Below are 16,380 nucleotides of genomic sequence, written 5' to 3'. Positions count from 1 at the left end.
TTGTACACTGGGTACCCCTGGAACTATAGCAGGGTGACACCCCAATGTTTCTATATATCTGTAACCTTGTTATGAGCTAAGGGGGCCAGTCTGAAGGTCAGTTAGGGGGAGATTTGGGGTGAGTGCTTATTTGTACCCTGGGTACCCCTGGAACTATAGCAGGGTGACTGTTACCCCAATGTTTCTATATATCTGTAACCTTGTTATGAGCTAAGGGGGCCCAGTCTGAAGGTCACTTAGGGTGAGATTTGGGGTGAGTGTTTATTTGTACCCAGGGTACCCCTGGAACTATAGCAGGGTGACACCCCAATGTTTCTATATATCTGTAACCTTGTTATGAGCTAAGGGGGCCCAGTCTGAAGGTCAGTTAGGGGGAGATTTGGGGTGAGTGTTTATTTGTACCCTGGGTACCCCTGGAACTATAGCAGGGTGACACCCCAATGTTTTTATATATCTGTAACCTTGTTATGAGCTAAGGGGGCCCAGTCTGAAGGTCAGTTAGGGGGAGATTTGGGGTGAGTAATTATTTGTACACTGGGTACCCCTGGAACTATAGCAGGGTGACACCCCAATGTTTCTATATATCTGTAACCTTGTTATGAGCTAAGGGGGCCAGTCTGAAGGTCAGTTAGGGGGAGATTTGGGGTGAGTGCTTATTTGTACCCTGGGTACCCCTGGAACTATAGCAGGGTGACTGTTACCCCAATGTTTCTATATATCTGTAACCTTGTTATGAGCTAAGGGGGCCCAGTCTGAAGGTCACTTAGGGTGAGATTTGGGGTGAGTGTTTATTTGTACCCAGGGTACCCCTGGAACTATAGCAGGGTGACACCCCAATGTTTCTATATATCTGTAACCTTGTTATGAGCTAAGGGGGCCCAGTCTGAAGGTCAGTTAGGGGGAGATTTGGGGTGAGTGTTTATTTGTGCCCTGGGTACCCCTGGAACTATAGCAGGGTGACACCCCAATGTTTCTATATATCTGTAACCTTGTTATGAGCTAAGGGGGCCCAGTCTGAAGGTCAGTTAGGGGGAGATTTGGGGTGAGTGTTTATTTGTACACTGGGTACCCCTGGAACTATAGCAGGGTGACTGTTACCCCAATGTTTCTATATATCTGTAACCTTGTTATGAGCTAAGGGGCCCAGTCTGAAGGTCAGTTAGGGTGAGATTTGGGGTGAGTGCTTATTTGTGCCCTGGGTACCCCTGGAACTATAGCAGGGTGACACCCCAATGTTTCTATATATCTGTAACCTTGTTATGAGCTAAGGGGGCCCAGTCTGAAGGTCAGTTAGGGTGAGATTTGGGGTGAGTGCTTATTTGTGCCCTGGGTACCCCTGGAACTATAGCAGGGTGACACCCCAATGTTTCTATATATCTGTAACCTTGTTATGAGCTAAGGGGGCCCAGTCTGAAGGCCAGTTAGGGGGAGATTTGGGGTGAGTGTTTATTTGTACACTGGGTACCCCTGGAACTATAGCAGGGTGACTGTTACCCCAATGTTTCTATATATCTGTAACCTTGTTATGAGCTAAGGGGGCCCAGTCTGAAGGTCAGTTAGGGGGAGATTTGGGGTGAGTGATTATTTGTGATTAGGGTGAGATTTAGGGCAAATGCTCATTTGCTTCCTTGGAAGCCATCCCCTAAAGAACACTGTGGATTAGATTTATTGTGAACATTTTTGAGATGTCCTAAATATTCTAGAAATTGTAGTAGGAAGGCTTATAGAACAACATTTTCTTTTTCTGTAACCTTGAGGGAGGCAAAAGAATAAAATCCAATTTTTACTTTCTTTAATGAAAAAGAAACTCCAATAAACTTTAATTAAAAATACCGTTTTTATAAGAAACCTGACTGTATGCAGTGAAATTCTCCCTTCATTTACTGCTGTGGATAGGAATTGTCAGACAGTCCCTAACTGCTCTGCAGGGAAACAATCATACTTATGAACAGCAGGGGGAGCCCCCGCCTTACTTCCCAGCCATGCAGAACTCAAGCAGCTTTGTTTGTTTCCCTGTAGAGCAGTCGGCGACTGTGTAGAGATTTGTATTGGATTTTATTTTTGCCTTTACATCCCCTTTACTGTTTCCAACTCCAGCTGCAGGGACAAAGATCATGGCGCCAGATTTAAACAGATAAACTGGGATTCTATTTGGAGGATTATTTTGCTGCAGCCACTGGTTCTGCAGAGTTGGAGAAAGTTTATATTAAACAATACAAAAACTATAAAATCCACATTAGATTACATGACAACACAGGAGCCAGTGCAGTCTGTATATTCTGATTATTAATCAGTCTTGTGTATCGGCTTCTGGCAGATATTATTTGACTTGTGCTGTTTTGATCATTTATGACGATCCCTAAGCAGCCCAGATCACACTGAGCATGTGCACAGTCTTGGTCTTGCAAAGATGTATAACAAAGTTACAAGATGGTGACCCCCTGTGGCCAACTTTGAAAGTATAAATCATTTGTTTGATTAGACTTGTGGTGCAGTAAATTCATGTTTATGTTTAGTATACAAAATACAGCATTTCTAACCTTATTCTATTATACACTTTACTTCCCCTTTAAAACTTTCTGTACTGTGCTCTACCAAAACAAATTCTAAAAGGAAAAAAAAAACAATTAAAGCAGTCATTTTTGAATTTGGCAGAATTCTGAATTATCTACAAGTCGTTATTCAAATTTGAGTCTGAATTATCAATTCTCATTTTTGTTTTCCCTGCGTTTCACAGTGAAGTCATAGGAACACAAATGTTAAGTTCCTTGTCCTAAAATTGCTGATTTCTCCCTATTTTAACCTTGCAAAGAAGAAACTTCTGTTTTGAACATGCCTGGAAAGTTGTGCAATTTATTTACAAAGTTCAAAAATACATTTAAAAATATAAAAGAATGGTAAAATATAAATATATTAAGGGGCCGATTCAGTAACTTAAAGTGAAGGATTCGAAGTAAAAAAACGTCGAATTTCGAAGTGTTTTTTGGGCTACTTCGGCCATCGAATGGGCTACTTCGACCTTCGCCTTCGACTACGACTTTGAATCGAAGGATTCAAACTAAAAATCCTTCGACTATTCGACTATTCGATAGTCGAAGTACTGTCTCTTTAAGAAAAAACTTCGACCCCCTAGTTCGCCATCTAAAAGCTCCCGAACGCAATGTTAGCCTATGGGGAAGGTCCCCATAGGCTTTCCTAAGTTTTTATGATCGAAGGATATTCCTTCGATCGTTGGATATAAATCCTTCGAATCGTTCGATTCGAAGGATTTAATCGTTCGATTTGAAGGATTTAATTGTTCGATCGAAGGATTATTCCTTTGATCGTACGATCGCATTATTTGCGCTAAAATCCTTCGACTTCGATATTCTACGCCGAAGGATTTTAATTCCCAGTCGAATATCGAGGGTTAATTAACCCTCGATATTCGACCCTTGGTGAATCGGCCCCTAATGATTTGTACAAACAATGGACACTAATGGATTATTTGCCATGGTCAGTTAGAAGAACTTGAGAGACCCTATGTATCATTTCCCAAAATAAAGGGAACATGATTTTATCAATTTAATATTTTTTTAAATAAATCTTAAATCGAATATTTTCACAACAGTCTTTAGTCTTATCTTCAACTTGTTTGCACCCGACAGGTTCTCGCACAGGTTCTCTGTTTCCGTGTGTGGTCTGATTTCTCATTTCTTGGAGCAGACAGTTCCGAGCTTGAAGGTCATTCAGGTCATCACAATGCAACAAGGACATCTGATTGATGAGTTGGTGTCAGAGGAAAGAAAGGGGAACTTAATTAATGACTTCTGCTCGGTTTAAGGGAAAGTTTCCCTTGCTCACTTCCCTCTCACAGAAGAGAACACCCCTGTAATCCCAACTTTTCCAAAGAACATAAAGGGGACTTCAAAGCTACACATGGTTGGGTTTTATGTCTTGGGCTGGTTCACCGAGTCTCTCCCTTCTTTGTTTACAGGGGCATCTAGGCTTGATTCCAAGACTGCAAAATAAAGGCCTCATTGTTTAGTGGAAATGGAAATTTTTACGAGAAACTTTTTTTTTTCTCTTGCTGCCGGGGTAATTAACTGTTTTAGTACTCGCCACAGAGCTGAAAAAGCCAGACTTCTATATTTTCTTCCAGGACATCACTTAATAATAGTTTGAAAAATACTTTTATATCGGCAAAAGAAATTCTTTGAAAAAACATTTAGGGGGATATTTACTAAACACCAGCCAGGCTTTTTTGGGAGAACCTCAATTTTTCAGTTTTTTTTTTCAAACTCAACTTTTTCAAGATTTATTTAAGTCCGATGCAGCAGAATCCGAAAATCCACCATCTCAGACCTGCCCAGGTTGTGCCTAAATCAATGGCAGAGGCAAAATCCTATTTTGAAGTTTTTTGTGGTCTGTGCTGGTATAAGCCCAAAAATCCAAGCTTTTTGGGCTTTTTGGGCAAAAATCCAAAAAATTTGGGCTTTTTGGGAAAAAGTCAGAAAAAATCGAGCGATTCGGGAAAAAACAATGTTTCTATGTTTATTTGTGCCCTGGGTACCCCTGGAACTATAGCAGGGTGACACCCCAATGTTTCTATATATCTGTAACCTTGTTATGAGCTAAGGGGGCCCAGTCTGAAGGTCAGTTAGGGGGAGATTTGGGGTGAGTGCTTATTTGTACCCTGGGTACCCCTGGAACTATAGCAGGGTGACACCCCAATGTTTCTATATATCTGTAACCTTGTTATGAGCTAAGGGGGCCCAGTCTGAAGGTCAGTTAGGGGGAGATTTGGGGTGAGTGATTATTTGTACCCTGGGTACCCCTGGAACTATAGCAGGGTGACTGTTACCCCAATGTTTCTATATATCTGTAACCTTGTTATGAGCTAAGGGGGCCCAGTCTGAAGGTCAGTTAGGGGGAGATTTGGGGTGAGTGTTTATTTGTACCCTGGGTACCCCTGGAACTATAGCAGGGTGACACCCCAATGTCTCTATATATCTGTAACCTTGTTATGAGCTAAGGGGGCCCAGTCTGAAGGCCAGTTAGGGGGAGATTTGGGGTGATTGCTTATTTGTACCCTGGGTACCCCTGGAACTATAGCAGGGTGACACCCCAATGTTTCTATATATCTGTAACCTTGTTATGAGCTAAGGGGGCCCAGTCTGAAGGTCAGTTAGGGGGAGATTTGGGGTGAGTGTTTATTTGTACCCTGGGTACCCCTGGAACTATAGCAGGGTGACACCCCAATGTCTCTATATATCTGTAACCTTGTTATGAGCTAAGGGGGCCCAGTCTGAAGGTCAGTTAGGGGGAGATTTGGGGTGAGTGTTTATTTGTACCCTGGGTACCCCTGGAACTATAGCAGGGTGACACCCCAATGTTTCTATATATCTGTAACCTTGTTATGAACTAAGGGAGCCCAGTCTGAAGGTCAGTTAGGGGGAGATTTGGGGTGAGTGTTTATTTGTGCCCTGGGTACCCCTGGAACTATAGCAGGGTGACACCCCAATGTTTCTATATATCTGTAACCTTGTTATGAGCTAAGGGGGCCCAGTCTGAAGGTCAGTTAGGGGGAGATTTGGGGTGAGTGCTTATTTGTACCCTGGGTACCCCTGGAACTATAGCAGGGTGACACCCCAATGTTTCTATATATCTGTAACCTTGTTATGAGCTAAGGGGGCCCAGTCTGAAGGTCAGTTAGGGGGAGATTTGGGGTGAGTGTTTATTTGTACCCTGGGTACCCCTGGAACTATAGCAGGGTGACTGTTACCCCAATGTTTCTATATATCTGTAACCTTGTTATGAACTAAGGGAGCCCAGTCTGAAGGTCAGTTAGGGGGAGATTTGGGGTGAGCGTTTATTTGTACCCTGGGTACCCCTGGAACTATAGCAGGGTGACACCCCAATGTTTCTATATATCTGTAACCTTGTTATGAGCTAAGGGGGCCCAGTCTGAAGGTCAGTTAGGGGGAGATTTGGGGTGAGTGTTTATTTGTACCCTGGGTACCCCTGGAACTATAGCAGGGTGACACCCCAATGTTTCTATATATCTGTAACCTTGTTATGAGCTAAGGGGGCCCAGTCTGAAGGTCAGTTAGGGGGAGATTTGGGGTGAGTGTTTATTTGTACCCTGGGTACCCCTGGAACTATAGCAGGGTGACACCCCAATGTTTCTATATATCTGTAACCTTGTTATGAGCTAAGGGGGCCCAGTCTGAAGGTCAGTTAGGGGGAGATTTGGGGTGAGTGTTTATTTGTACCCTGGGTACCCCTGGAACTATAGCAGGGTGACACCCCAATGTTTCTATATATCTGTAACCTTGTTATGAGCTAAGGGGGCCCAGTCTGAAGGTCAGTTAGGGGGAGATTTGGGGTGAGTGTTTATTTGTACCCTGGGTACCCCTGGAACTATAGCAGGGTGACACCCCAATGTTTCTATATATCTGTAACCTTGTTATGAGCTAAGGGGGCCCAGTCTGAAGGTCAGTTAGGGGGAGATTTGGGGTGAGTGCTTATTTGTACCCTGGGTACCCCTGGAACTATAGCAGGGTGACACCCCAATGTTTCTATATATCTGTAACCTTGTTATGAGCTAAGGGGGCCCAGTCTGAAGGTCAGTTAGGGAGAGATTTGGGGTGAGTGTTTATTTGTACCCTGGGTACCCCTGGAACTATAGCAGGGTGACACCCCAATGTTTCTATATATCTGTAACCTTGTTATGAGCTAAGGGGGCCCAGTCTGAAGGCCAGTTAGGGAGAGATTTGGGGTGAGTGTTTATTTGTACCCTGGGTACCCCTGGAACTATAGCAGGGTGACACCCCAATGTTTCTATATATCTGTAACCTTGTTATGAGCTAAGGGGGCCCAGTCTGAAGGTCAGTTAGGGAGAGATTTGGGGTGAGTGTTTATTTGTACCCTGGGTACCCCTGGAACTATAGCAGGGTGACACCCCAATGTTTCTATATATCTGTAACCTTGTTATGAGCTAAGGGGGCCCAGTCTGAAGGTCAGTTAGGGGGAGATTTGGGGTGAGTGTTTATTTGTACCCTGGGTACCCCTGGAACTATAGCAGGGTGACACCCCAATGTTTCTATATATCTGTAACCTTGTTATGAGCTAAGGCGGCCCAGTCTGAAGGTCAGTTAGGGGGAGATTTGGGGTGAGTGCTTATTTGTACCCTGGGTACCCCTGGAACTATAGCAGGGTGACACCCCAATGTTTCTATATATCTGTAACCTTGTTATGAGCTAAGGGGGCCCAGTCTGAAGGTCAGTTAGGGAGAGATTTGGGGTGAGTGTTTATTTGTACCCTGGGTACCCCTGGAACTATAGCAGGGTGACACCCCAATGTTTCTATATATCTGTAACCTTGTTATGAGCTAAGGGGGCCCAGTCTGAAGGCCAGTTAGGGAGAGATTTGGGGTGAGTGTTTATTTGTACCCTGGGTACCCCTGGAACTATAGCAGGGTGACTGTTACCCCAATGTTTCTATATATCTGTAACCTTGTTATGAGCTAAGGGGGCCCAGTCTGAAGGTCAGTTAGGGGGAGATTTGGGGTGAGTGATTATTTGTACCCTGGGTACCCCTGGAACTATAGCAGGGTGACACCCCAATGTTTCTATATATCTGTAACCTTGTTAGGAACTAAGGCGACCCAGTCTGAAGGTCAGTTTGGGTGACTGGGCAATGGCACACGGGAACATTTGTTTCCATGGTTAAATCTGCACTACCGCGGGCAACAAATCTCCCCTAAAAAATGCCATCCCCTTCACTAACACTAGAATTACCTCAAGTAAGTTACAGTACTTAGTTTGAATGTATTTGTATTTTATCAATGTATTTATCCCTATTTGTTGGGTTAGTATATTGTTTTGCTGTACAGTGCTGCACCATATCAATAAAGATATAAATAAATACATAATCACTCTGCTGCACATAGAATATCTGATTGGTTGCTATTGTTACTGGACTGAATCGCTATGATCCAATGTAACTAAATAAGTACAACTAGAACCAAGGAACAAGCGACATGACCAGAAACGAGTCCCATAAAGAAGAAGGTGTCACCTACAAGGCACCTACTTTGGCAACTTTGCCTTTCCTTGGGAGAAGTGACACTGGATGAGGCAATTCTTTGTTGCTTGTGGGCAATAAACTTGGCTCTTAGATTTACCGCACTGAACTGTTGGAACTGACCACACACATAGCAATCAGGTCAGCCAATCACCAGTGCTGCAGGGGGCCCATGCACAGGGCCAAAATGGCTACAAATGTTATCATTCAGGCCAATAAACTTAGTTTGTTACAATTTACACCAATCAATGTGACATGGAGACTCTTTTTTCAATGGCCTCCCCTGATGTTCTCCATATGTATGAATGTTTGGGCCATGGCTTGTGCTTTTAAGCATATAGTAGACAAGCCCCAGTAAGAACAAAAAGCAGGAATCATAACAAGGAGGCACCCGTTTAAACTAGAGGATTCAAGAAAAGTGATTGGTCAATAGTGAAGAAAACCATCTAGAGGCCTGTGGTCAAAGAGATGTGAGGACTTGCCAAGCAGTAGATCGTTAGCTCTAATGGTTGAAGTTCTCTCCTGGGAATGTGGAAAGTGAACGTCTGATGGTAGAGGGTCAAGTAGTGAAATGAAAGAAAAGATTGAACACAGTTTACTTGAGTAGTTTGGAAGTACAGGGAGGAGGAGCAGAACAGAGGTCCTTGGAGAGGATTATTGGTTCAAAGTGACTTTATTTACAACAACATTGAATAAGGGGTGAAATGTTGGTTGGGGGGGACAAAGGATGTGGGGAATAGGGTCACCGGCAATGAGAATAGGAAGAGAAAAATGGTGTTTGGTTTATTAGTTCTGCACATAGAAAGCAAGGGGGGGGGATTATTAAAACTGAGGTTGACCACATTAACAAACAGCCAAAATTAAAAATTAGGGAACAATCGCAACATACTTCTCCTTGACCCATGTATTTTGCATAAAAAAGCATAGTTTTGATAAATTCAGGCATTTTGGCTCATTTTGGAATATTTATAAAGAATTTCGCCAAACCTTTGCTCTCCGCTAAATTCCTGGCAATATCCCTTTTTCTCCATGGGGGACTGGAGAATTGTGTTGGGCAAGCTATCCAGTTTTAATAAAAATCATCAATGTTCTCTATAATTAATGGGATTTCAGTTACATTTTGGCATTTCAATCTCATGCCTGCCAAGTATCCTGATTTAGGTGGGACAGTCCTGATTTGGAAAGGGAATAAGGGTTGTGAGATTGTGAGAGTATCTTTGCATAACTAACTGGGGTTAGGGCTGATTGGAGTTGTGGCCTATTTGTCCTTGTTAACTGTTCCTCTCTAATTAAAGAGAAAGATCATAGACAAGGGTTCCTTGGCCCGGTTTGTTCCAAAGCGGTGACCCCCAACCAGTGGCTCACAAGTAGCATGTTGCTCCCCAACCCCTTGGATGTTGCTCCCAGTGGCCTCAAAGCAGGGGCTTATTTTTGAATTCCAGACTTGAAGGCAAGTTTTGGTTGTATAAAAACCAGTTGTACTGCCAAACAGAGTCTCCTGTAGGCTGCCAGTCCACATAGGGGCTACCAATAGCCAATCACACCCCTTATTTTGCTCCCCAACTCTTTTTACATTTGAATGTGGCTGATGGGTAAAAAAGATTGGGGACTCCTGAGGGTCAAACCAGGGCCAGGAGGCATCAGTAGCATAAAATGTGGCCATATTTGGAGGTGGTGGTGACTTGGAAAGGCCACACATTTTGCAATAACTAACTGCCGTCAGGGCTTATTGGAGTTGTGGATTAAAATGTTGCTATTAACTGTTCCTCTCTAATTAAAACTATAGAGAGTTATAGAGAGATTGCCAAGGATTCCGTAGCCTTTAGTTCTAAGGGGTCACACCAGGGCTAGGAGGCATCAGTAGCATAAAATGTGATCATATTTGGAGGTGGTGGTGACTGGGGAAAGTAAACACATTTTGCAATTCTAATAAAGTCTGGAATCCACAAGAATTAAGAAGAAGGGGACGGCCTCGAAAAACATGGAGAAGATCAGTGGAAGAAGAAATTATAAATATGGGAAAAACATGGAATGAGATCAAGGGAATAGCAACGAATAGATCTGAATAGAGAGTCTTCACGGATGCCCTATACTCCACTGGGAGTCAAAGGAACAGATGAATATAAAGTCTTAGTGGAACCATCTTGCCCTACAAGCCCCACTCGTTTTGCTCCAATATGTCGTCTCTTTCTACTGCATCTACTCCACATGCCTTCTGCAGTACCACAAGGTGTAAGGCCTGGAGAAGAAACCCTCTTTAGGCACCGGGAGGCCCATTTCTCAAAAGTCCAATTTCGAATTCATGTGAATTATTTCTTACTCTAAGAAATTCGAATGTACTCAAAATTCGAATGGGAGGTTATTTAAGAAAAAATTTGAACATCTAAAACTCTAACGAATATGATCGACTCGAAAAAAAACTTGAATGTCAGGAAGGCTATTAACATCTTCAAATGGGTCACTGGACCTCTGCCGTTGACTTCTACATGAACTCGGAAGGTTTTAGGTGGCGAATAATCAAATTCAAAATTGTTCCAAGGGTCAAGTTTTGATAAATCTCAAATTCAAATCGAGTTTGGATTATTCCCAATTCGAATTTGAGAGTTTTGACCAGAAATACAATTAGAAAATTTGAATTCAAATTTACTATTCGACCCTTAATAAATCTGCCCCCTAAAGTCAATTTTCAGACATCAAGACATTTTCTACCTCTGAGAGCCACCCCATTAATGACCCATTACAATCCTGATCTGCCCGGTTACAGCCCAAGCCCCACCCCAAACAGGGAGACGTCCAGAAAAGCCACACGGGTTGATATTTGTGCATTTAAGGGTATGTGCCCACGTTAATCTAAGTCTTCCCATGTGAAAGACTTCAATCAATTTAAGAGGCAGTTCACAATAAAATGAACTTTGTGTATGTTTTAGAATGGCCAGTTCTAAGCAACTTTTCAATTGGACTTCATTTTTTCTTTTTCTATAGTTTTTTAATTATTGGCCTTCAGACTGTTCCCATCTCTCAAATGACCCCGTCTTAAAACAAATGCTCTGTAAGGCTACAAATATATTGCTATTTTTTTATTCAGGCCTCTTTTATTCACAGTCCAGCCTCTTATTCAAATCAGTGCATGGTTGCTACGGTAATTTGGACCCTAGCAACCAGGTGGCTGAAATTGCAAACTGGAGAGCTGCTGTATAAAAGGCTAAATAACTCAAAAACCACAAATAATAAAAAATAAAAAAACCATTGCAAATTATTCAGAATATCCTTCTCTAACTCGTACTAAAAAAATATTTTTAGGTAAACAACCCTTTAATGCCCACAAAACCCGCCCTCGTATATTTTTTGTGTTTTCTTTTTCTTTATATTTTTTCAGATTTCCGCAATGAGGCTTTGCAACTGCTTTGAGGTTGGAAGTGACTTTTAATGACGGCAAGTTGGGAAGGAGCCTGAGAATGTCAAGTCGGCTGAACGGTTTCTAAAAACCAAACGCCGTTTACTACGCGGAGCTGATTTGCATTTGGAGCAGACGCTTGGGCGAAGCTGATAAAACCCGGCTCTGTTTTTCTCTGAAATCTGGGAAATATCATCACAAACACCTGTGTGTTACAACAAAGGCAACACAATGCGGCTGCTGATCCTTTCCCAATGCTTCTCACTGATAATCGACCCACATTGTTCTCTCTCTGCTTCTCGTCACATAATCACTGATTGTCTAACTGGCAGCGGCAAAAAGACACATTTTTGGATGTTTCCCATCAAATGAAACATGTTTAATGCAAGCTTTTGAATCTGATGTTGCGGAATAATTAAATCAAGGGTATTTGGTTTCTTTCTATAAATGTAAGTGCCTGCAATGAAAAAAAAATCAAAGTTTTGTAATTTTAGCCCAATTTCATCTTTATCAGCTGTTGTCTCTTTGCCCCTGTTAAAGGGGAAGTAAAGTGTAAAATAGGCTAGAAATTGTGTATTTTGGATACTAAACATAAACATGAACTTACTGCACCACAAGTCTAATCAAACAAATGATTTATGCTTTCAAAGTTGGCCACAGGGGGTCACCATCTTGTAACTTTGTTATACATCTTTGCAAGACCAAGACTGTGCACATGCTCAGTGTGATCTGGGCTGCTTAGGGATCGTCATAAATGATCAAAACAGCACAAGTCAATTAATATCTGCCAGAAGCCGATACAACAAGACTGATTAATAATCAGAATATACAGACTGCACTGGGTCCCATGTTGTCATGTAATCTAATGTGGATTTTATAGTTTTTGTATTGTTTAATACAAACTTTCTCCAACTCTGCAGAACCAGTGGCTGCAGCAAAATAATCCTCCAAATAGAATCCCAGTTTATCTGTTTAAATCTGGCTCCATGATCTTTGTCCCTGCAGCTGGAGTTGGAAACAGTAAAGGGGATGTAAAGGCAAAAATAAAATCCAATACAAATCTCTACACAGTCGCTGACTGCTCTACAGGGAAACAAACAAAGCTGCTTGAGTTCTGCATGGCTGGGAAGTAAGACGGGGGCTCCCCCTGCTGTTCATAAGTATGATTGTTTCCCTGCTCAGCAGTTAGGGACCGTCTGACAATTCCTATCCACAGCAGTAAATGAAGGGAGAATTTCACTGCATACAGTCAGGTTTCTTATAAAAACGGTACACATTTTTTAATTAAAGTATATTGGAGATCGATTTCTTTTTCATTAAAGAAAGTAAAAATTAGATTTTATTTTTTAGCTATTACATGCCCTTTAAACTAGGAAAGTAGAAAATCTAACTGGTGATCAGCTACATAGAATAGAATTAGGATGCACGCTGCATGGCTGAACAGAAACAAGTGTAGCCTTCAGCTGTGGCATCCACGCAAAGATCCAACTCATTTGTTGAGGTTTCATAAGTTGCCCATTTGGCCACCCACGTGGAGCGCTAAATTGGGCTCATTCTTTCAGGATCACTGGGCCAATAAGCCAATAATAATGGGGCCTATTCAGACCTGTTGGAAAAGGGCGACGCCAGCAGGTTGATTCAGACTGTACCCAATGCTCCTTCCTAACTTGCTTCCTCTCATTTTCTTACTGTAAAGAAGGGGGGCAAAGTTTGCCTATAGCAGCCAACCAGATGTTTGCGTTTTACCATGTTACCTGCTGGCAGTGTTGGACTGGAGGGGTCCATGAGGGCCAGAGCCCACCAGGTTTGCTCCTGGTGTCCCACTGCTCCATTCTGACTGCTGGTTGCTATGGGTTACTAGACTAGCTGACTAGTGATGGGCGAATTAATTCACCAGGCACTTATTTACACCAAATTTCCGTGTTTCGCAGCCGGCAAATAGATTCGCAAAAATGCAGAGAGAATTCGCCGGGGAAAAATCCGCCGTACTAAAAAAAATTTTGGGCGCACGGCAGAATAGTCGCACACATAAACATTGTCGTGCATCAAAATTATCCGGATGCCCATTGACTTTAATGCATTTGGCCAAAACAGGCGCACGTATAACAATTGTCGCGGGTGTCGAAATTGACGCATGTCAAAATAATTTTGACGCCCATTGACTTCAATGCATTTCGCAAACTTTTCGCCATTTTGTGAATTTTGCAGGAAATTCGCGAATTTTTCAGCAAAGCATAACGGAAAAAGTTGGCCCATCACTACAGCTGATTAGTTGCTTTGGGTTTCCTTTTGTTACATTATTCACATGGGTGTTTTATTACAGGGATGGTTCAATTTTACGTTAACTTTTAGTATGTAAAAGAATAGCTAATTGTAAGCAACTTTTCAATTGGTCTTCATCATTTATTTTTGATAGTTTTTTAATTTTTTGCCTTCTTCTTCTGACTCTTTCCAGCTTTGAAATGGGGGTCACTGACCCCATCTAAAAAACAAGTGCTCTGTAAGGCTACAAATGTATTGTTATTGCTACTTTTTATTCCTCATCTTTCTATTCAGGCCTCTCCTATTCATATTCCAGTCTCTTATTCAAATCAGTGCATGGTTGCTAGGGGAATTTGGACTCTAGCAACCAGACGGCTGAAATTACAAACTGGAGAGCTGCTGAATAAAAAGCTAAATAAGTCAAAAACCACAAATAATAAAAAATGAAAACCAATTACAAATTGTCTTTTTCAGTTATTACAGTTTTGCTAATGAAGGTGAATTGTCCTTTAGGGTCAGGCCACACGAGCAGATTTGGGGAGATTGGTCGCCCCAGTGACAATCTCCCAGAACTGCCTTCCCCCAGCCCTCCGCCGGCTAAAATTAAAATCGCCTGGCACACATGGCGCTTCATTTTCCAAAGTTGCCGGAAGTTTCCTCGTGAGGCGACTTCGGAAAACGAAGTGTCGCGTGTCCCTTCCCCCAGGCGATTTTCATTTTAGCCGTCGGAGGTCAGTGGGAAGGCAGTTCTGGGAGATTGTCACCCTGAAGAAAAGGAGATTTGTCGCTGGGGCGACCAATCTCCCTGAATTTGCTTGTGTGGCCTGACCCTAAAGGACAATTCACCTTCATTAGCAAAACTGTAGTAACTGGGAAAAAAAAACGAAATGTGTTCAAACTTTTATTAATTGCCAAATTTTGTAAAAACATGCTGCAAGTCTTACTTTTCCCAAGGGACCTCCTTATCTAAATTGTTACAATTACTCATTTGCTTATCTCAAAATTACTAAAATTACTAAAGTATCTTATCTGCACCTGGTGGCTGTTCTGGGCTCTCTGCCAAAAGCCAATTAAGTTAGAAACGTTGTTTCTTTTTCTGGCTGTTCAGTGCAGAGAAAATAGGGACTTTCAATACAAACAACTGCGGGTTGAGCTGTCAAAAGCGGGACTGTCCCTCTGAAATCGGGATAGTTGGGAGGTATGCACATAACTGAGCTTTAATATTTCCATTTTAGAGCTTCTTCTCCACAGAGGTAGCAGGAGCAGTGATGGGCAAATTTCTCCTGTTTCGCCGAAAAATTAGTGAATTTTCTGCAAAATACACAAAAAGGCGAAAAAAATGGGTGGAAAAATCATGAAAGTCGAAATCGACGCCCGCATCCAATTTTGGACACACGTCTGAAAAGTTGCTTATGTCAATTTTGACGCTGGTGCTAAAGTCAATACGTCTGAATAGTGTTGACGTGTGGCTATTTTGACGCAAGTGACTTTTCGGACAGGGCAATTTTTTTGCGGGATTCGCTGGCTGCGAAATGCGGAAATTCGCTGCAAATTTGTGACAGGCGTGACTAAGCAGGAGGAGAACAAATGCTGGGGGGTTGGTATATAAGAGGGATGACTGTAATATTTATATATATACTGGACCCACTGTGTCATTAAATGGGGGAGAAAGTTCTTTGTCAGGAAATGTTGGGGTAACCATGTCGTATATTGCTGGGGTCCCCGCGTCATACATTGCTCCGCCTACAGTGAAAGAGCAGACGTTTTTCAATAAAATCGTCCGGAATTGAATGCAAATGAAGTCTGGCAGTGAAGGGGTTATGGAGCCTCCATTCATGTACAAGTGATGTCACTGGATTTATCCAAACGCTCATTTTTATAATGACGATTCGCAATTTGGGGAAGAACACGGAGTGAAACCTCCTCGTACCCCTAATTGTGAATATTAGTGTTTAATTATCAGCCGGCAGCTCTTTGCAGCCCTTCTCTTCACACCACAGTCCCGCTGTTTGTTGATGGATTTAATATTATTATCAGCAGGTTCCCTCTATAACTCAGGATCTTGCACTTTATTGCCGTGGCCCCTGCTGGTGCCTGAGACTTTATTAGATATTTCTATAGAAATAAAAGTAGCGGCTCAGGATTTGCCACTGCACAAGGTCAGTTTATATGTTGCCTTTACACAGGGGAATCATTGATTTTGTGGAGCCCTTGTAACCTATAGCAACCACTCAGCAGCAGATGCCCCAAATACACTATTCTGGATTCAGCCCAATCCCCGAGCGCTTTGTGAAAGATTCGGCCGAATACCGAACTGAATCTGAATTCTAATTTGCATATGCGAAAGCAAAAGCTGGGGGAAAAAATGTATTTACTTGTTTTGTGATGAAAAGTCCCCTAATTGGCATATGTCAATTTGCATATTTACATCCCTGCCACTAATTAGAATATACACATTTGCATATGTAAATTAGGATTCGTATTCAGTTCGGCCAGGATTCGGCTGAATTCGAATTCGGGAGAAAATGGCAGAATCCTGGCCGAATGCCAAACCGAATTCAGCGCATCTCTAGTTAATTGTAAGAAGTAAATGTTATTGCAGTGACATAAACCCCTATAACTAGAGACCCCAGGCTGGGGCCACCCCCTCTGGATCC

This window comes from Xenopus laevis, chromosome 2L (assembly GCF_017654675.1).
Source record: "Xenopus laevis strain J_2021 chromosome 2L, Xenopus_laevis_v10.1, whole genome shotgun sequence".
Lineage (NCBI taxonomy): Eukaryota > Metazoa > Chordata > Amphibia > Anura > Pipidae > Xenopus > Xenopus laevis.
Note: the sequence above shows the minus strand (reverse complement) of the source record.